At 43.8% G+C, this 21973-nt stretch overlaps 2 protein-coding genes across 3 annotated transcripts in view; one reads left to right on the forward strand and one right to left on the reverse strand.

Moving 5' to 3' along the window:
• Window positions 1–3920, forward strand: part of EPSTI1 (epithelial stromal interaction 1) — a 62416-nt gene extending 58496 nt beyond the window's left edge. The window contains exons 12-13 of one of the 2 annotated variants that reach the window (XR_009968133.1): window positions 1573–1858; window positions 2711–3920. The gene's annotated coding sequence lies outside the window, so the exon portion shown is untranslated. Of the gene's footprint in view, window positions 1–1572; window positions 1981–2710 lie in introns of those variants that run through there. The other variant, XR_009968131.1, reaches the window with a different exon arrangement.
• DGKH (diacylglycerol kinase eta) overlaps window positions 1–21973 on the reverse strand; it is a 544322-nt gene that overhangs the window by 80304 nt on the left and 442045 nt on the right. The window lies entirely within an intron of this gene.

Consider the following 21973-nt stretch of genomic DNA (forward strand, 5'->3'; position numbering starts at 1 on the left):
AAGGCTGCTAGGAGGTCTCCACGCAGCCTTCTCTTCTCCAGGCTGAACAGCCCCAACTTTCTCAGCCTATCTTCATACAGGAGGTGCTCCGGTCCCCTGATCATCCTTGTGGCCCTTCTCTGGACTTGTTCCAACACTTCCATGTCCTTCTTATGTTGAGGACACCAGAACTGCACACAATACTCCAGGTGAGGTATCAGGAGAGCAGAGTAGAGGGGCAGGATCACCTCCTTTGACCTGCTGGTCATGCTTGTTTTGATGCAGCCCAGGATACGGTTGGCTTTCTGGGCTGCGAGCGCACACCGCAGCCGGTTCATGTTCTTTTTCTCATCAACCAACACCCCCAAGTCCTTCTCTGCAGGGCTGCTCTGAATCTCTTCTCTGCCCAATCTGTATCTGTGCCTGGGATTGCTCCGACCCAGGTATAGGACCTTGCACTTGGCATGGTTAAACTTCATCAGGCTGGCATCAGCCCACCTCACAAGCGTGTCAAGGTCCCTCTGGATGGCATTCCTTCCCTCCAGCGTATCAACCGAACCACACAGCTTGGTGTCATTGGCAAACTTGCTGAGGGCACACTGAATCCCACTCTCCATGTCACATCACATGCATCTTCAACTAGATCAGGTTGCCCAGAACCACATCCAGCCTGGCCTTGAATGTCTCCAGGGATGACACATCCACCACCTCTCTGAGCAACCTGTGGCAGTATTTTACCCCCCTCATTGTGAAGAATTCTTTTCTCACATCCAGCCTCAATCTCCCCTCTTTTAGTTTAAAACCATCACTCCTCGTCCTACCACAATAGGCCCTGCTAAAGAGTCTCTCCCTATCTTTCTCATAGGCCCCTTTAAAGAACTGGAAAGCAGCAATAATGTCTCTCCAGAGCCTTCTCTTCTCCCAGGTGAGCAACCCCAGCTCTCTCAGCCTTCTCTCATCGGAGAGGTATTCCATTCCTCTGACCATTTTTGTGGTCCTCCTCTGGAGCCCCTCAATAGCTTCATGTCTTCCCTCTGCTGATGGCCAGTCGTTTCCCAACTAATCTTAGGTTACAAATGTTCCCAGAGGCTCTGTTTTCACAAGCCATATCTAGTGACTGCTGGACAAGCAAAGTATCTCATTTTTGTAAAATCTGATCTTCACAGCATATCAGACTTTAATAGCCACCCTTCATATTTACTCCACCAAGGAAAGGTAAAGTCTTGGATTTCAAAAATGAAAACGAAGTTATAAAACCAGGAAAATAACAAATACAATCTTGGTGTATCCCTGATAGCAAAGCTTTCATCTGTCACTTCAATATTTTGAAGTATTTGAAGTGTTTGGCCCAGCAGCCAAGAGGAAATCAGCCAGGTCTACTCTTCAATACCACCCTGTCAGTTACAGCCAGAAGTGTTCTGGTTTGTTCAATTGCATTTGTTCAATACAAAAACAGAAAAAAAAAGCATTTCTCACCTTGAGAATCTACAATTTCCTCCTTAATGCCGAGTACCCTATGCTATTTCAGTTTTGCTTTGCTTTTGTGGAGACTTTATTATTGATTCTCTCTCTCTTTTTTTTTTTTTTTTTAAGGATACGAAAAGCTTGTTGGAAAGTTTATCTCATGTCTTAATTTGTAATTGTTTTGTTGATCTACACAACTGAATTGCTTCCTTCTTCTTCATGTAGAGTGTGGGAAACAGATGTTGTGCTGTTGTAGGACATCCTGAAGGTCAGCAATTGCTAGCACAACAAAGCAGAGACTAAGGCATCCTATTGTAGAAACTGGACTACTCCTCCTTATTCACGTACCTGATCCAACCCCATTTAAAAAATCAAAAAGATTTAAACTAATCTGGACCTTTTACTGGAGGTTAAGGTAAGTGAATTTCAGCTGCAAAGCTGTAATACCTGAGGAAGTTTCTTACGTAAATTTAATCTCTTTTGTCGAATTTATTTTTAACCTGAATAAAATAACAAACAAACAAAAAAGTCACAAAACCAAACAAACAACAAAAAATTAAACCTCTTTTTTTCTTTTTCACTTTGTCCTTCATTTGCCCCCGAAAAAAGAAGACATTATTAAATTTGATAGGCTGGAATTTTGTGGGGGCTTGGTTTTTGTTTTACAAGACTTCTCAGAAGTTTTGCAGTTCCTTGTCACACTGGATCAATTCTGGTGAATTTTCCATTCTCTTGAGCTTTTATGTTTTCGTATGTGAGATCAAAACTTGAAAAAACAATTGCTTTACTCTTTAAATCAATGTCTTTCTTGTCTCTCTTTCAAAAAAAAAAAGACTGTATAAAGCAATGATTCATTGTGCTTTCTCTGTTTAATCTGTGAAAATGCATTGCTTGCTCTTTGTACCCTGCCAATTGTCTCCAGCAGAAAGAAATTGAAGATACTGGAACTGAAATATGTTAAACTGATAAGAAACCCAACCATAAAGGTAAAATAATTTAATAAACAGATTCAATGTAATTATTGCCTTAGAAGATGCAGCTCCTTTTGATTCAAGTGGGATAAGCCAGCACTTGGGTCTTTTGCAGCTTAACTCTCTGGTATCACAAAACGGATATACAAAATGGGCAGCTTGTATGGACTTGGGTATATGGGTATATGGGCTCATGGACAAGTACTGAAAACAACTCCTACTGTATTAGCATTTTGCAAAGTCTATGATTCATAGATGATATCTTTCTTACTGTGCCTATTTTCTATTTAATATAGGCAATGGTAATCTTCATAGCAGCTTTTTAATGTGAGACAGGATAAACTGAAAAGGTAGGTGAAATCCAAATATCGCAGTAGTACAAATGGACCTCATATTAGGTTTGTAGTTTTCATGCGAAGAGGAGAAATGAACACAATTTGGTCCTGCAGGAACAGGTTATTTTCTGTTCCAAGGAGTGTGTTTACTGAGGGAAGAATTCAGTTTTCTGAACTGTCTGGAAAGCAGATCTGTGGAGCCGTCTGGCAGGGAAACTTTGTCATCTAAGATGAATCAGCCTCTGAGGATCTCTCCTTTTGCTATGAAAAGAACACAAATGATCACCACAGACTATGTTCCTAATTTTGGGGTGATGTGAATCCCAGCTATAACAGCCTAACCACCTAGAAAAGTGATCTACTTGCAGCATACTCCCATAGTTTCAACTCTATATATAGTCCTAGGACCTTCTTAGAAAATTACTTTCACAAATAAACACAAAGATTTTCTACGAGGTTACAGTACTCCACTCTTCAATCTGTCAGTTATCAAAAATCAGCCCTTTAAGCAAATATAGGGACCACAGATTAAAGTGGAAGGCTTGGTACTCACTGATATCTATTAGCTGAAATTATATGATGGTATTTGTGGCACTCTAAATTTAAGGGTTGTTGAAGGGTCAACTGAGATTAGAAGCCCATTGTGTGAGCACACAGTGCTGTGTGTTGCTGCTCACTGAATGTACCTGACACAAAAAGGCTTTGTGTAAACAGACAAGACAGGGGGAAGGTGAAAGAGGAATATAATATGTGAACAGAGCGATGGCTGGCAAACAACAAATGAATTCTCAGACATATTTTTTAATTATTTAATTCCTTGGGAGTTCGTTAGAGAGGATTAACTAAACAAAGGAAATAAAAGAAGGTGAAGAGGCACCTGGGGTATAAGAAACATGTTTATTGTGGGACAGAAGAGAGCAGAGGAGCCTGTATCTGAAGTGAAAGGACTTTGGAGACAGCATGTGAGCAACCAGCCTTTTGGCTGGTTTTGTGGTCCAGGAAGGTGGCATCTCCCTAGAACTGCTTTCCATCAAGTCCGCATTGCTTAAGGGATAGAAAGAAATTACTCTGAGCACAATATACATTGAGAGAAATGGCTTAGTGAATCCTGATTGTGTTAGTTGGAGAGGCGCTACTCAGCAGCTTGGGGCTGTGATTACTAGGAGGGAGCTCTGACTGTGGCTAGCTGTCATCTTTCTCTTTCTTCCCTTTCTATGGCCTGCAGAGATGCCTTTGCCACTGATGGGCTTTCATTCACATCCCAACTAGAAAGTATCTAGGCAGGGTCAGGACTTGAGAAGATGATGCGTTATGACTTTATTGTTCCTATTGTTCCTATTGTTTAGATTGGATATAAGGAGGAAATTCTTTACTGTAAGGGTGGTGAGACACTGGAACGGGCTGCCCAAGGAAGTTGTGAATGCTCCATCCCTGGCAGTGCTCAAGGCCAGGTTGGACAGAGACTTGGGTGACATGGTTTAGTGTGAGGTGTCCCTGCCCAAGGCAGGGGGGTTGGAACTAGATGATCTTAAGGTCCTTTCCAACCCTAATTATTCTATGATTCTAAGATTCTAAAAAACACTTTTCAGCCCTGAGACACCTTGTTTCACTCTGCTGCTGTTTGTCAGGCATCTGTTTGAAGAGGACAACACCATGCATAAATAGCAGTACTGAGGGTTTTGTCACTTAATACACTATTTCATCTTAAAGGCAATATGGGCCACACAGACATCTAAGATAGCTTAAATCTGACGCATTTTAAAGAAATACTTATGGTCATATCATAAAGAGGGATAAATCAGCATAGCCCCCATGAAACTGGGTCCTTTAAATTGTACATGAATTACATATCTCAGTACAAGCAACCCTGAGCAGCTGAGTTTCATGCATTGTGAAGGAGCTGCATAGCTGGCTCTGGGCAGGCTGGGGTGGAATTGCAGACACCCCCTATGGCAGATTGCACTGGGAATCCTTTCAGCAAGCTGCAGCCTATTGCTACCATACCTCCTTGCACCCAACTCCTAAGAATACCAACTGTGTGTCTGCCATGGGTGCCAAAGCAGTGCAACCATCCACATCACTAAAGGAGACAGATAGCAGAGATACCCAGGAGGGTCAGAGATGTGCCAAGCCATTGCCTGATCTTCATTACAGCTAAAGCCCACAGATGAAGGCAGAACCAGCCTGACTGTGTTTAATTGCAAAAGCACATTAACTGCAGAGCTGTGAAGCTGAAGACTTGGCTGTTATGTTCAACCCTTCCACATGTCAGGGAAAAAGGCCAGTAGTGTTATGTGCTGATAGCTCCCAGTAGTGACAAGTTAGTCTTTTCCTTGCTAATGGATCTATGAAGTTTTCCTACTTTAATAAGGTACAGTGAGCCTGTCAAAGGCAGTCCTCTGTACCAAAGCCTATTCAAAGAGGTTCCGCAAATATTTTGTCCAACTATTTCTCTAAGATCCCAGCAAATGGTTAATCATTCATTCACCAAATGTTGCATTCCTCAGATGTTAAGGGGACAGTAAAAGTCTACCATAAGTTTCATAACCAGCTTCTGTACTGAGTATCCAGCAGTCTCACTTTCTTCGTTACCTGTCCTTGCATGTGTATGGACCAGACCCAGCCTGTTCTGGGGTACTTCTGTCTGTTGCCAGGAATAGATCATGCTGGAATTTATTAATCCACTTTGCTCAGCACTACCAGCCCGGCCAGCACTGCAGTATTAGTTCTGTTCTCTCAGTATTTCTACTCTTATGTGATGATTACATCTGAGCAGCAGGGACTGGTGAGTCATGAAAGGGTATAAATTCCAGGCTATGTTGAAATGTTAAAAAGGTGGTAAATGCACGATACATGAACTGTTAAAATCTTCTACAGTTGGGAAAACAGTATGCTATGAACAGGATTTATTTTCAATATATTACAAATTTCTTGAGTATTTTGTTGATAAATATCACAAGGGGCTGTATACTTATTGTGCTGTAATTAAAATGAATGATTCAAAAATGCTTGCCCCAGGCTGACAATAATGATAGTGGAAACAGGTGAGGAAAATAAAAGTTAATGAAACTGGGCCAGAGTTAAGAGATGTCACTAAACTGACTTTGTTCCATATGTGCACAAGTTTCATTTGGAAATATTTAATAGTAAGCGTATAACTATTATTACACTCATAAATTAATCTCTGCTGATAGTTCATTATTGGCTACTCAGAGTCAGTTTAACACCAAGCACACAGCTTGCCAAAACCTTTCAGATAAGGGGCAACAATCTTCAAAAGATGACAATGACACATATCCCACACATTTAATCCAAAAGGTCTTTGGATGCAGCTCTGTGATCTTTGAAGGAGCACCTCAAGACAGCTTTTTGGTAGAAGTGCAGGCCTGGATGCCCCACAGGGCTTCCCCTATAGTGCAGGAGAGACTGTGCATTCAAGTGTGCCTATGGCACTGGTGTGAAGTCTGTTGCCAGCCCTTTCTGCCATTGGGGTGGCTGGAAGGCATCCATGTCTGGGAACTGAGCAAGTCAGGGAGCACTGTATGTTCCTGCCTGCTCTTAAAAAAAAAAAACACAAAAAAAGACAAAACAAAGAACCCAAACAAAAACCAAGAATAAAACCAGCAACAACAGCAAAAAGTGCTGATCCAGTCTTTGGGCAGGGATTAACTTTAATTCCTAATTTGATCACCAGCACAAGAAAAAGGCTTAGTTGTCTTTTTTGCAGGGTTGTGCAAAAACGCAAAAGCACAGCAGAATGCAGAATTCTGTCTTAAAACTGTGAAAGAGAGGCACCGGATGTATGACCAAGGAAACCTGCCTGAAAACATCTTTGCCTTGGGTTAAAACAGCAGCCAGGAAAACAGAAGACACATAACAAATAATTAAAAAATATCCAACCAACCAAACCAAAACACAAAACCAAAACAAAACAAAACAAACCCCAAAGAAAAAACAAACCCCAAAAACCTACAAAAAAACCAACCCCAAGAAAAAAAAAAAAACAAAAACCAAAAACACTAAAAAAACCCAAACGGAAAAAAAAAACCAAAACCCTAACCAAACATAAAAGCTCATTTGATTAGTTACAATAATTAGGGTGTAAAACCACCTGAAATTATGAAATAAGAAGATTCATATCTTGTATGGTCTAAATAAAATTCTTAGAAGAAACAAATGCACTTTCAACTTAATGATAGCATGAGAAGGAGATCATGAAGAAGTTTACTCAATTTATGAAGGAAATCCTGAAAGCAAGCAAAGAACTGAAAGTCATAAGAAGATAAAGGAAAGAGAAAGGAGACAACATGTACAGGTAGACAGAGATGGAAATTAAGTGCTAGTCAAGCCCTTAATAGCATGATCTACAAGCAGGACTGAGGTGTGATATACAGCTCAGAGCTATTGCAAATCTTTCTTCCACGTCCCTGGGAGATAAAACTTCATTCCAAGGTGCATCTTTGGAAGAAGTCTTGTAAAAATGATTGTGCTAAAAAGAAGTTGGTCAAAAAGCCTATACACTTTCAGAAAGCATTTATCCATCTTGTTTTACTGACCCATAGCATCAACTAGCAAAAGTGCAGTCATTTACCAAGTACTGTGATACAGCTTTAAAATGCTGCAGAAAGCTTTACAAAATCTACTGATTTCTATATGACTTACGGGAGGACAAAAGCCAAAAAATAATGGAAGAAGGAAATACCTGGAAGAGATAGAACCAGCACTTACATTGGTAGCAAAGGACTGATACCCAGTGTATGGTATGGAAAGTATATCGCTAAGATGGGACAATGAAACAGAGGGATTTTTCTCTAAGGAAAAAAAAGCTTTAATGTCCTCATCTGCTTTTACTAGTGTGTCACTCCATATACCAACTGTGCCGAGCTAACAACAATCAAGGTCCGTCCCCCCCCCACCAGGGCTCTCCCCTTTCCCCGCTCCTGGAGGAACGGGGAGGAGGATCAAAAGAGTGCCACTCCTACGGGTTGAGACAAGAACAGTCCAGCAACCAATGTACAACACAAATCACCACCGCTACCACCTACTACAACAATGGTAAGAGAAAATAACAAGGGAAGAGAATACGATACCACCGGCCAAGAAAAACGAGTTCCACCCAGAAGCCCGTGTCCTTCTGGGTAACTCCCAGTTACCCCCCACCCCGGGCATGACGTGCTGTGGTATGGAATACCTCCTTGGCTAGCCTGGGTCAGGCGCCCTGTCTCTGCTTCCTCACAGCTTCCCCTCCTCCCTGGCAGAGCATGAGCCTCACAAAGTCCTTGGTCAGGGTAAACATCACTTAGCAACAACTGAAAACATCGACTTCACCAACACTGTTCTCAGGCTGGAAGTCAAAACACAGCACTGCACCAGCTAACACAAAGGAAAAACATGACTGCTACTGCTGAACCCAGGACATTATTCACCCCTTATTCCATACCATTCACGTCGTGCTCAGATCCCCCATTTTCAATACACCATCGCTCTCCCACATATATACATCCATATACATACAGACCAAGAGGAAAAGATCATTTTCTTAGTGCATGGACCAATCCCTATAATGCTGCCGAGTCCCTTCGGTCCATGATGTTCAAAGTTCATTCTCTGTTGGGATGATGGCTGGAGGGAAGTCAGGGCCAGTCGCTGGTGACCTGGAGACATCTAGTTGATGGGCTATAAAAGCATTACACAGCAGGCAACAGCATACGATTGAGTTCACTGGCTGTTTTCCCCTAAAATCAAATCCCCTTGAGGTATACATCGGACTTCCCGCATTACCCACCAAGTATATCCAGGTCCCTGAGCAAAAGCAATCCCACGAGTGGGTTTGCCTTTACCTGAAGCAGGAATAACCCAGACTGTCTTCCCCAGCAAATTCTTCATATGCACCACGGGAACTTTGTCCCCCTCTACAATATGTAAAAGTTCTGACTGGGCTGGGCCAGCCCTGTTGGCAGATCCTCTGGTGTTGACCAACCAGGTGGCCTTTGGTAAGTGTGTATCCCAATGCTTGAAAGTTCCCCCACCCATTGCTCTCAGTGTAGTTTTTAACAGCCCATTGTACCGTTCGATTTTCCCAGAGGCTGGTGCATGGTAGGGGATGTGATATACCCATTCAATGCCATGCTCTTTGGCCCAAATATCTATAAGGTTATTCCGGAAATGAGTCCCATTGTCTGACTCAGTTCTCTCTGGGGTGCCGTGTCGCCACAAAATCTGTTTCTCAAGGCCCAGGATAGTGTTCCGGGCAGTGGCATGGGGCACAGCGTATGTTTCCAGCCACCCGGTGGTTGCTTCCACCATGGTAAGCACATGGCGCTTGTCTTGGCGGGTTGGTGGCAGTGTGATATAGTCAATCTGCCAGGCCTCCCCATATTTATACTTCAACCATCGTCCTCCATACCAAAGAGGCTTTAACCGCTTGGCTTGTTTAATTGCAGCACATGTTTCACACTCATGAATAACCTGGGCAATAGTGTCCATTGTTAAGTCCACCCCTCGGTCACGGGCCCATCTATATGTTGCATCTCTGCCCTGATGGCCTGAAGTGTCATGGGCCCACCGGGCCAAAAATAATTCACCTTTATGTTGCCAATCTAAGTCCATCTGAGCCACTTCAATCTTAGCCGCTTTATCCACTTGTTGGTTGTTCTGGTGCTCCTCAGTGGCCCGACTCTTGGGTACATGGGCATCTACATGACGTACCTTCACCACCAGGTTCTGCACCCTGGCAGCGATATCTTTCCACAGTGCAGCAGCCCAGATGGGTTTACCTCTGCGTTGCCAGTTGCTCTGCTTCCATTGCTTCAACCACCCCCACAGGGCATTTGCCACCATCCATGAGTCAGTATAGAGATAAAGTAGTGGCCACTTTTCTCGTTCAGCAATGTCCAGGGCCAGCTGGATGGCTTTCACCTCGGCAAACTGACTCGATTCACCCTCTCCGTCAGCAGTTTCTGCAACTTGTCGTCCAGGACTCCATACAGCTGCCTTCCATCTCCGATGCTTTCCCACAATACGGCAAGACCCATCAGTAAACAAGGCATACTGCTTTTCACTTTGTGACAGTTTATTATATGGTGGGGCCTCTTCAGCGAGCACCACCTCCTCCTCTGGTGACATTACAAAATCTTTGCCCTCTGGCCAGTCCATGATGGCTTCTAGAATGCCTGGACGACTGGGATTTCCTATTCGAGTTCGTTGTGTAATTAGTGCAGCCCATTTACTCCATGTAGCATCGGTTGCATGATGTGTAGAGGAGACCCTGCCTTTGAACATCCAGCCCAGCACGGGCAGCCGGGGTGCCAGAAGGAACTGTGCTTCAGTGCCAATCACTTCCGAAGCAGCTCGAAGCCTTTCATAGGCTGCCAGTATCTCTTTCTCAGCTGGGGTATAGCTGGCCTCAGATCCTTTATATCCCCGACTCCAAAAGCCGAGGGGTCGACCTCGAGTCTCCCCTGGAGCTTTCTGCCAGAGGCTCCAGGTAGGACCGTTCTCCCCAGCTGCAGTGTACAGCACATTTTTTACATCTGGTCCGGTCCGGACTGGTCCAAGGGCTACTGCATGAACTATCTCGCGTTTAATTTGCTCAAAGGCTTGTTGCTGCTCAGGGCCCCATTTAAAATCATTCTTCTTCCGGGTCACATGATAGAGAGGGCTTACAATCGAACTGTAATTTGGGATGTGCATTCTCCAGAACCCCACTGCACCCAAGAAAGCTTGCGTTTCTTTCTTATTAGTTGGTGGAGACATTGCTGTTATCTTGTTGATCACATCTGTGGGGATCTGTCTACGTCCATCTTGCCATTTCATTCCCAAAAATTGAATCTCCTGTGCAGGTCCCTTGACCTTACTCCGTTTTATGGCAAAACCGGCTTTCAGCAGGATTTGGATTATTTTCCTCCCTTTCTCAAAGACTTCTTCCGCTGTATCGCCCCACACAATAATGTCATCAATGTATTGCAGGTGTTCTGGAGCTTGCCCCTGTTCCAGTGCATTCTGGATCAGTCCATGGCAAATGGTAGGGCTGTGTTTCCACCCCTGGGGCAGTCGGTTCCAAGTGAACTGGACACCCCTCCAAGTAAAAGCAAACTGTGGCCTGCACTCTGCTGCCAAAGGAATTAAGAAAAATGCATTGGCAATATCAATCGTGGCATACCACTTGGCTGCCTTGGACTCTAGTTCATACTGAAGTTCTAGCATGCCCGATACAGCAGCACTCAAGGGTGGTGTGACTTCATTCAGGCCACGATAGTCTACTGTTAGTCTCCATTCTCCATTAGACTTTCGCCCTGGCCATATGGGGCTATTAAAGGGTGAGTGGGTCCTGCTGATCACCCCCTGACTCTCCAGTCTACGGATCAGCTGATGGATGGGAATCAGGGAGTCTCGGTTGGTGCGATATTGCCGCCGGTGCACTGTTGTGGTCGCAACTGGCACTTGTTGTTCTTCAACTTTCAGCAACCCCACAGCAGAGGGATCCTCTGAGAGACCAGGCAAGGTGGACAGCTGCTCAATTTCCTCAGTCTCCGAAGCAGCAATACCAAAAGCCCACCGGTACCCTTTTGGGTCTTTGAAGTACCCTCTCTTGAGGTAGTCTATGCCGAGGATGCATGGAGCCTCTGGACCAGTCACAATAGGGTGCTTTTGCCATTCCCTCCCAGTCAGGCTGATTTCAGCCTCCAGCACAGTCAACTCTTGGGATCCTCCTGTTACTCCAGAAATATAGATGGGTTCCACCCCTTGACAGCTTGATGGCATCAGGGTACACTGTGCACCGGTATCTACTAGAGCCTTATACTTCTGTGGGACTGATGTGCCAGGCCATCTGATCCACACAGTCCAGTAAATCCGATTGTCCCCTACCTCCACCTGGCTGGAGGAAGTGCCCTTCTAATGGTCATCACAGCATTGGACACTTAAGTCGTGGTGAAAGGGATTATTCTTCATTATCACAGGAGCTGGAGTAAAATCAGCTCTTCCACTCCATCTGGGAAACTGCTCACCAGAGACTGAAGCCGTAGCTCTCATGGGATGATCAGTCTTGGCCCTTGCTCCCCTCTTCAGTTCACTCACCCGTTCCTCCAAAGCTGAAGTAGGTTTTCCATCCCACTTTGTCATGTCTTCTCCGTCATCCAGCAGGTAAAACCATAGGGTACCCCGCGGTGTATACCTCCTGTATCTCCTCTCTTGAACAGTAGGATGCCTTTTGTTAATAGCTGAGACGTGTGTTGGTACACGTGAGGAGCCGGATAAATCAGATAGATCGTCCCTCAATTGTTTGAGGTCCTAGGACAGTTTTTTCACAGCTGAGATGATGGAAGGGGTGAGGTTGTCTTCGAACTCTCGGAGTTTATGAACAATTTCATCCACTGTTAGTGGTACTATGTCATTCCAGGTTACTGTTGCCAATGAATGGGCATATGATGACGGTGCATTCCGTGTAAGTTTTCGCCACATGGGTCGTGTACATTCAACTTCATCTGGATCTATAGGTGTATCCCCGTTATTTGGCTTGATGTGATAAAGCATCTCTACGATGGCCGATTCCCTCAGAGACTGGATGCCTTTGTCTACAGTAGTCCACTTGGCCGAACGACTCGTAACATCGTCCTTGTACGGAAATCTTTCTTTCACAGCTGCCAAGAGCCGCCTCCAAAGGCTGAGGGGCTTTTTCTCTCTTGCAATTGCTTTGTCAGTTCCCCCTTCTCTAGCAAGTGATCCCAGCTGCTTGGCTTCTGTACCTTCTAGTTCGTGACCATCGGCCCCATTGTCCCAGCATCGGAGTAACCAGGTGGTGATGTGCTCCCCTGGTTGACGGGTAAAATCTTTTCGCATATTCCGCAGCTCGGTTGAGGTCCGAGGTCGAGAAGTTACCTCTTCTTCTTCTTCTTCGTCATGTGATGATGACTCCTGATCAGATTCTGGACCGGGTGATGAATTTATTGTTCCTTCATCTCACTTCACCCTTTTTGCCTCCTTTTTGCTTGTTCTCTTGCGTACAGGGGCAACCGATATTGGTACGAATTGGTCCTCTGGTTTGGCTGCAGTGATTATCACTGTGGTTTGAGCAGCAACTGTACTTGTTGCTGGGGGTGGTGTAGCTACTGTGCTTGGAGCTGGGGTAACCGCGCTGTCTGTTGCAGTTGAAGTTTGAGCAGCTGCTGTACTTGCCGCTGGGGTAGCTGCGCTGTTCATTGCAGCCAAAGTTTGAGTAGCGACTGTCACTTTGCCCTCAGATCCGCCGACATTCTTTTCCTTTTGAAGGTGCTGGATAGTGTTGAACAAGGCCCTGTAAGCATAGGCCAAGCCCCAGCACGTTGCCATGATTTGTCCATCTCTGGTATGGCCAGAATGACCACACACCTCATTTAAGTGTTTTACTAATTCTTCTGGATTTTGTAGTTGTTCGGTAGTGAAATTCCAAAGGACTGGAGGGGCCCACTGACCTAGATACTTGCCCATACTATCCCACACACCCTGCCACTCATGGCTGTCCAGCCTCAGGGAAAATCTCTTGGTCCTCCTACATCGTCGTTTGACCCCAGACAAGACCCAAACCTGACTCTGCTTAACTCTTGAAATCAGCAGTGGGCAAAACACACTCTATGCGTGTTAGCATGGTGATTCCCATCACCATCAGCAAACAAGTCTCAACAGCATTAAAAGGCCATTCAAAAAATTCAAAACTCTCAAATGTAAATGGTCTGGGGGGACGACTGGGAGGGTAAAAGGATGTCTCCTTCACAGGTTGAGCACCTGAGAAGGAGAAAAAAGATGTGTAATTGCTAAGCACCTCCATCATATACCTCCCAAAGTATAAAGGTGGTGACCACACTGGGAACATAAGCCAGATCAGTTTCATGATCAATGATTCTATTATATTACAAGTCATTACCATAAAGTACAATGGGACAAAAACCTTAGCCCAAGCCCCACACTTGAAAAACACTAATACAGCAAATACCGGATGGACGTAAGATATGATATACTGAAACTGTGAGATCAAGAGGAACAACCTTGAGAGCCAATAAATCAGCATTGTGACGAGTGACTATCAATCCAGTCAGATCTGTTCTTATCTCAACCCCTCTGCCCCACGTTGGGAGCCAAAAAAAAATAACTGTCGTGGTTTAAACCCAGTCAGGTAACTTGTTCACTCACTCCCAGTGAGTGGTGCCGAGCTAACAACAATCAAGGTCCGTCCCCCCCCCCACCAGGGCTCTCCCCTTTCCCCGCTCCCAGAGGAACGGGGAGGAGGATCGAAAGAGTGCCACTCCTACGGGTTGAGACAAGAACAGTCCAGCAACCAATGAACAACACAAATCACCACCGCTACTATCAACTACAACAATGATAAGGGAAAATAACAAGGGAAGAGAATACGATACCACCGGCCAAGAAGGCGAGTTCCACCCGGAAGCCCGTGTCCTTCTGGGTAACTCCCAGTTACCCCCCACCCCGGGCATGACGTGCTGTGGTATGGAATACCTCCCCGGCTAGCCTGGGTCAGGTGCCCCGTGTCTGCTTCCTCACAGCTTCCCCTCCTCCCTGGCAGAGCATGAGCCTCACAAAGTCCTTGGTCAGGGTAAACATCACTTAGCAACAACTGAAAACATCGGCTTCACCAACACTGTTCTCAGGCTGGAAGTCAAAACACAGCACTGCACCAGCTAACACAAAGGAAAAACATGACTGCTACTGCTGAACCCAGGACAAACAATAAAGAACAAGCTACAGGACTTACTAGTTCTAGTGAATTGTGATGACATCCACAAATCCTAGTTTGATGACATGAATTATCTTCATTTCTTCACTCCATAACAGACATACATACACACAAAGGGGATGGAGTTGCTTTAATATGGTCAAGTAAAGCAGCAATGAAAACAAAAGTGAGGACTGTAAGGCATGAAATAGGTAATATACTGGTAGGAAAACAAGTAACAAATGCCTTATACTTACCATGAAAGAGAAAAAGGTAAACAAAAAGAATTTACTGATTTGACATGACTCCAATAATGTGAAGCTCAGCTTAAGGTAATGATACTGAGCAACACTCCTAGATACACTTTTTTAAATTTTAAATGATGTTTGGAAGCCCATCTGTCTTCGTTGGCTGCAGAAGGAGGCTCCTGGAATTAGCTCAGCTTTAGATGTCCAATGCTGGATGGTGAAAACAGGCTGTTTTGGATCCCTTGAAAATTGAGGGGCAGGCAGTGCGCACTTGAAGCCCAGAAAGCCAACCGTATTCTGGGCTGCATCAAAAGGAGCGTGACCAGCAGGTCAAAGGAGGTGATCCTGCCCCTCTACTCTGCTCTTGTGAGGGCTCACCTGGAGTATTGTGTGCAGTTCTGGTGTCCTCAACAGAAAAAGGACATGGAAGTGTTGGAACAAGTCCAGAGAAGGGCCACAAGGATGATCAGGGGACTGGAGCACCTCCAGTATGAAGACAGGCTGAGAAAGTTGGGGCTGTTCAGCCTGGAGAAGAGAAGGCTGCATGGAGACCTCCTAGCAGCCTTCCAGTATCTGAAGGGGGCCTATAGGGATGCTGGGGAGGGACTCTTTATTAGGGACTGTAGTGACAGAACAAGGGGTAACGGGTTAAACAGGGGAAGTGTAGATTGGATATAAGGAGGAAATTCTTTGCTGTTAGGGTGGTGAGGCACTGGAATAGGTTGCCCAGGGAGGTTGTGAATGCTCCATCCCTGGCAGTGTTGAAGAGCAGGTTGGATGAGGCCTTGGGTGACATGCTTTAGTGTGAGGTGTCCCTGCCCATGACAGGGGGTTGGAACTAGATGATCTTAAGGTCCTTTCCAGCCCTAACTATTCTATGATTCTATGATTCTATGGTTTGTGGGTCAATGGAGCATGACGAAACTTCATCATAGATCAGTAGGTAGCATCTAGAAGTCCAGATGTTCCTTGTCCTATCAAGTCCTCTGCTTTGTTCATAATGCTTCAAAGATCTTTAAATTGAGATCTTCAAAGCTGAGATCAGACTGCAGGGAACCTGCCTTTGTGTAACCAAGAATCCTGCCTGGGGCTGATAACAGAATTGGTAGGAAAAATAAATAAATCATACCATAGGTAATAATAATGAAGACTAGCAAGGATGTTGTGTGAGAAATTTTGTGCATTTAAATGTTGTTTGTGCATTTAGATTTGTTGGGTTGGCTGGGATACAATGGCAATACATATTAAAAAGGTGTTTTGCTCAGTAAGATCAGATTTGTGGAGCAAAACTGTTGTTGCTGAAGAACCCAGCCCCACACTATCCTTATACTCAGTGGTTTCACTGTGGACTAACTATAGATTGAAGGCCCATTACTGACTGGAGCATACTGGAGGCACCATAGGAGTCCTTCTTATACTCTAGATTCATCGGGAAAGAACACGATCCAAGACTATTCTGAAATGTGAGCCTAAGTGTAGTGATTGCTACACCAAAATTTGCTTCAATTATACACTGGCCACCTCAATTAAAATACTGATATAGACTCACCCAAAATTTCAGTTCCATTGGACATCTCAAGACCTTGAAGAAGATGTTCATGAAGAGGTCAGAACAAAGAGCCAAAGCATTTCCTTTCATCTCCCCTTTCTACAGTATTTTATTTCAGAAACTCTGAGAACAATTTGTTTTTCTTATAATGATGAATGAGCTCCCCGGATCTATGGGAGCAGAAAAGCAAGGCTTCTCTACCTACAGTGCACAGAGGACTCCGGGGTTTGGGAACTCTTAAGGCAGCTTGCCTGAAAATATGTCCAAAACATTAGACAAGTCTCAGATACAAATTTCATCACACGCAATATATGTGTCCCCCACCATGCCCTTTTGAGTTTATTGAATCAGCATTTTCTTTTACATGTGGTGAAAATTCTTTAATTATTTATCTAAATGCAATGAAATATAGAGTCATCCCTCTAGAAATAAAGAACAGAGACCAAACAGTCCAGGGGATTGTCTTACAAAGCAATAACTTTGAGCAGACCTTGAATACGTTGTTAAATATCCTTATTGTATAAATAACTAACCATTACCTCCTAGCAGTTTACTCTTAACTCCTGGGGGTATGGCTGCTTGTAGGGATGTTAATACATTTCTTACATATAGGTGTAGGAAGGTGGTTCTTACCCTTTCTCTAGCAATGGAAAAAATGTCATTTGTGTCTAGCCTGATTCTGTTGTCAGTGCTTTTGAGAAAATGACATTTAAAAAAAAGTTAAGAGTTCAGAGAGAAAGCACAATAGACACAAAGTCTGAAAACTGCATTTCATCATGACCGGCTGAGCCATCTTCATTGTCTGCTGAGAAGCTTAAGGGATGACTTGTTCAAATGCAACAAGCTGTATTGTAAAGAGAAAGTATAGGAGAGTGCTCTAGTAAAGTGTAGAAAAGAACCATGGATGGAATGTTAAGAAAACTGGATAAAATAACATGGAAGACTGTCAGGGCCAAGAAAGGGATATCCAAGTGAAAAAAAAAAAATAATGAGAAAGAGACACCAAAGATTGCAAGTCAAGAATGTTTACCCTATTTCCAAGATTATACCTTCAAGAGTCAGTGTGTTCTCAGCAAAGCGATTTCTCAGTGTACTTTTGCACCAAGGTGCTAGCAGGCTTTAGACTTTTTGCCTTTAAATCACTGTGTCAGAGTGATGCCTATTGGAGTAATGCTGAAGAAGCAAGTGACCAGACAAAATAGAAACCTCCCCATCATAACAAGGTATTAAGCAAAGCCAGATGACTTTCTAAAAATACGCGTTTCTTATTTCCTGAGGGAGGCCAGTTTGATCTTAACAGTTACAAAAAGGGTGTCAGGGTTAACATTAACAAATTCCAGCATTAGAGCACTTACATATGGCAGTGCCAGCTGGGAGAATTTAGGCTATGGCTAATAAAATCCCAGTTCTCATTGTTACCATCTACTTGAACTCATGACCCTACAGGTTGAAAAATGTAGTCCTAGTTCAAATACAAGTGTGCAGTATTGATGGGAGAGCACTATTTCAATGTAATTGTATGGTCTTTGCTGATACATAGGACACATAATCCGGTGTCCCTTAAAAATAGGAATTATTCCAGGAAACTGCATGGAGATCTGAGTCATATTTGCCATGTTTCTGATTTATTGTTAATTTGGAAAAGAAAGTCATATGAATTGGGAAAGAGCTATGCTCCTCGCTTTCCAAATCACTGCCTTCGTCTAACATAACCATACAAGGGAAATGGTGAGGTGATCCCAAATTCAGGTATTTTAATGTATTTCCTGGTATTGGTTTATGAACTAGGAATACACCTCCTTCTCTGCTGAGGTTAGCAGAGGCCGATACACCATAAACAGCAATAGAAATGATAATCAACATTAATAAACTCTGCAATTACATATTCTAGTGTTTTCAGCCTTTCTAAAATACACGCACTCCTGCACTGGCATTGTAAAAGTAAGTAATAACAATGTGTGTAATCTGTATCTAAAAAATCATTGGGCTTTGAGTCTGAACTACCACTTTTTCACATCCCAGTACAAAGCTGAAAGATTTGGTAAGACAATCTTATTTTTTTTTCATTAATTCCTTTCTCTTACTTGTGTTGTGTGTGCAGACCCCTCCCACCCGCTTTCCTTCTGACAGTAAATCTATTGACACAAGGAGACCACTTTTGATAGAACATTGCCAGCTCTGGGACTCCTGGCACAAAGCAAAGCAAATTTGATGTAATTTCAATAATTTTATGACATTACAGCTGCCTTACTCTGTACTGGTTTTGGGTCTCCACAACCTTCTCCCTTCCTCGATTATTCCTGCTGGAGAGCTGACTGCCATCTAGTGATCCCTTAACCACCTTGCTCCCTATTGTCACTTTACAATATGCTTGTCTTACAGCTCCAATCTTTTAGTTTATAGCATGCCCTCTTTCTCTTTTTCCCTGGTGTTATGAGCAATATCAATTATAAAGCTTTGAAACACAGCCTACCAATCCCAGCAAAGGACAAACTAAATGTGATATTAAGTCATAATTTTAGTCCACATAATTTTTTTCTCCATCTGTATTTTATAGAAGGGAGATTGGATTTCTGTGTTTCACTATAACCTTGCTGTCAAATAAAATCCTTCAGCAAGGGATAAGGTTGTTTAACCCACCAGCAATGGACCATTGATTATGGCTGAATGTATTTAGCACGTTAATATGCCCATCTACCCGGGTACATGCTGTCCGTGCTTTTTGCCTGTTTCTCTAAGTGGCTTGGTGCAGCTGTCTGTGTGTTGAGGGAGCAGACAGAGCACAAATTTTTCTAACATCATGCCAAGAAAACCTGCTCAGAGCAAACCCTAGTGACTCCATGCTGCAAAAAGAAGTATCCTCACTGCACAAGCCCTTAAATGTCAGCTGTTCCCCAGCAGGTACTTCCTCCAACAGCCACAAAATGAGACACTGTATATAGGAGCATGGTCTTTTTCCTGAGTTGTTTAGTCACCTAGTCCAAATTAGATGCAAACTGTCCTTAATTCATTAACATCTGAGCAAGGCTCAGAGGAGGTAGAGCACTCTCTAACTGCTGAGAATCATGATAATTAATTTCCGAGACCAATCCAATTTAAAAAGAACTTCAAAGGGACTTTAAGCAGGGAAATCCAAGATGTAAGTTATTTGAAATATAAGACATCAAACTCTCTTCCCATACAGTCCTAGATATTCCCACTTAAGCAAGTGAAGGTCCTTCTGTCTTTCTGTGTGCCCATTTGGAAATAGGTGGAGGAGGAGAATGAGGTTGACAAAGTCAGTAATTTACAGTGTCAGGCAAGCAGTATACTCTTTAGATTGACAGGTAACCAGCCTGCATTTAAAAAAACCTCAGCCAATAACTGCGAGACTAATGTTGAGCTAGCAAATTTTTCCATGCATCAGAATAGCAATCGCATTAAAAAGCCAGGTGCTCAAAACCACTAGAGAAATCAGCGTGATTTATTCAATGCATTCTCCCAGACATTTGTTGATTCTGGGAGAAGAGCTAAAAGCTTGATTTCTCAGTGAGCAGAGAAAGAAGGGACAATTTGTCTGAAGACCATGATGACTAGAAAATGCGAATAGTATCAAGGCATTATGAATACATCTGGTACAGGCACAAGCATCACGTACGTCCTAGTATAAACCAACCAAAGCTGTAATGCAATATACCTGGTGTAGCCACACTGAGCATCCAGATCAGCTTCATAGGTCTAGGACTGATGTAAACAACATAACTAGCTTTGAAAATTAGTCAGGTGAGATCCATCATTTCTTTTCTCTTAGAGCAAATGACTTCCCAGGGGAACTGAAGAAGCACGCATGAACAGATAGCAGGAAATAGTGCGCCTAGGAGGGATTTTGCAGATGACCTGGATTAATTTTCAGCCTCAGCCATTGATTTCTTGATGATCAAAAGTAATTGCTACTGTCTCTGTGCCTCAGTCTTCCCATCTGGTAAAGGGGATAATTGTGGCAGTCTTTGTCAAGCATCTCAAGACCTATCGAGGTAAAACACTATTTCATAAAGAGTTAACTTGCAACAAAGCATACTGCCTTCAAAACTCCTTCCTACAATCCAGGCAAATGGGATGAGATGTGCACCTCCTACTTTGCTAGCAGCACCTCAGCTGCTAGCTTGAGGGCAGTCTGTCTACAAAATCTGAAGTCATGGGATTATGCCCACTGACTGGAAAAGGGGAAATATAACCCCCATTTTTAAAAAGGAAAAAAAAAAGAAAACATGGAACTACAGATCGGTCAGTCTCACGTCTGTGACTGGCAAGATTATATAACAGATCTTCCTGGAAACTGTGCTAAAATACATGGACATTAAGAAGGCGATTGGTGACAGCCAATACGGCTTCATGAAGGGCAAATTGTGCCTGAACAAATTTGGTGACCTTCTACAACAGGCTTGCGGCACTGGTGGACAAGGAAAGAGTGGCGGATACTATCTACCTGGAATTATGCAAAGCATTTAGCACTGTTCCAAGCAACATCCTTGTTTCTAAACTAGAGAGATATGGATCTGATGGATGGACCACTTGTTTGGTTGGTCAAACCGGATGGTCGCATTCAAAGAGTTGCAGTCTACAGCTCAATGTCCAATTGGAGACAAGTGAGGAGTAGCATTCCTCAGGCGTCAGTTTTCGGACTGCTTCTTTTCAACATCTTTGTAACATGAACAGTGGGATGGACTGCACCCTCAGCAGGTTTGCCAGTGACACTAAGCTGTGTGGTGTGGTCAACATGCTGAAGGGAAGGGATGCCATCCAGAGGGACCTGACAATCTTGAGAGATGGGCCAGTGAGAAGCTCATGAAATTCAGCAAGGCCAAGTGTAAGGTCCTGCAACTGGGTTGGAGCAATCCCAAGTACAAATACAGGATGGAGGATGAAGGGATCAAGAACAGCCCTGAGGAGAAAGATTTGGGGCTGTTGGTTAATGAGAAATTCGACATAAGCAAGCTTGCAGCCCAGAAAGACAACCATATGCTGGTCTGCATCAAAAAAAAAGTGTGAACAGCAGATTAAGGAAGTGACTCTCCCTCTCTACTCCACTCTCATTAGACCCCATCTGGATGGAGTACTGCATTCAGCTCCAGGGCCCCCAACATAAGAAGGAAATGGAGCTATTGGAGCAAGCCCAGAGGAGGATCACAAAGATGGTCAGAGGGCTGGAGCTCCTCTGCTATAAAGAAAGACTAAGAGAGTGAGGTTGCTCAGCCTGGAGAAGAGAAGGCTCCAGGGAGACCCTTTAGTAGCTTTCTAGTACCTAAAGCAGCTTACAAGAAATCTGGAGGGACCTTTTACAAGGGCAAGTAGTGACAGAAAAAAGGGGAATGGCTTTAAACTGAAAAAAGGTAGACTTAGATGAGATATTAGGAAGAAATTCATCACTATGAGGGTGGTGAGGCATTGCAGCAGGTTGCCATAGATGTTCTGGATGCCTCATCCCTGGAAGTGTTCAAGACTGGATTGAAGCAACCTGGTCTAGTGGAAGGTGTCCCTACCCATGGCAGGTGGGTTGGAAGTAAATGATCTTTAAGGTCCCTTCCAAGCCAAACTGTTCTGTGGTTCTATGATTATGTTATGAAGAAGGCACCCCTGTGTGCCAGGCATTTGCATTGCTGACAGAAAACCTTCACACCTAGCAATTTTTCTGCTAAACATAGCAGTGAGCAGAGATGTTTCAATCTGGCTGTAGCAGC

Source organism: Pezoporus occidentalis, unplaced genomic scaffold (genome assembly GCF_034315485.1).
Source record: "Pezoporus occidentalis ecotype Australia unplaced genomic scaffold, CSIRO_AGI_Poc_V1 ctg5, whole genome shotgun sequence".
NCBI classification, from domain to species: Eukaryota; Metazoa; Chordata; class Aves; order Psittaciformes; family Psittacidae; genus Pezoporus; species Pezoporus occidentalis.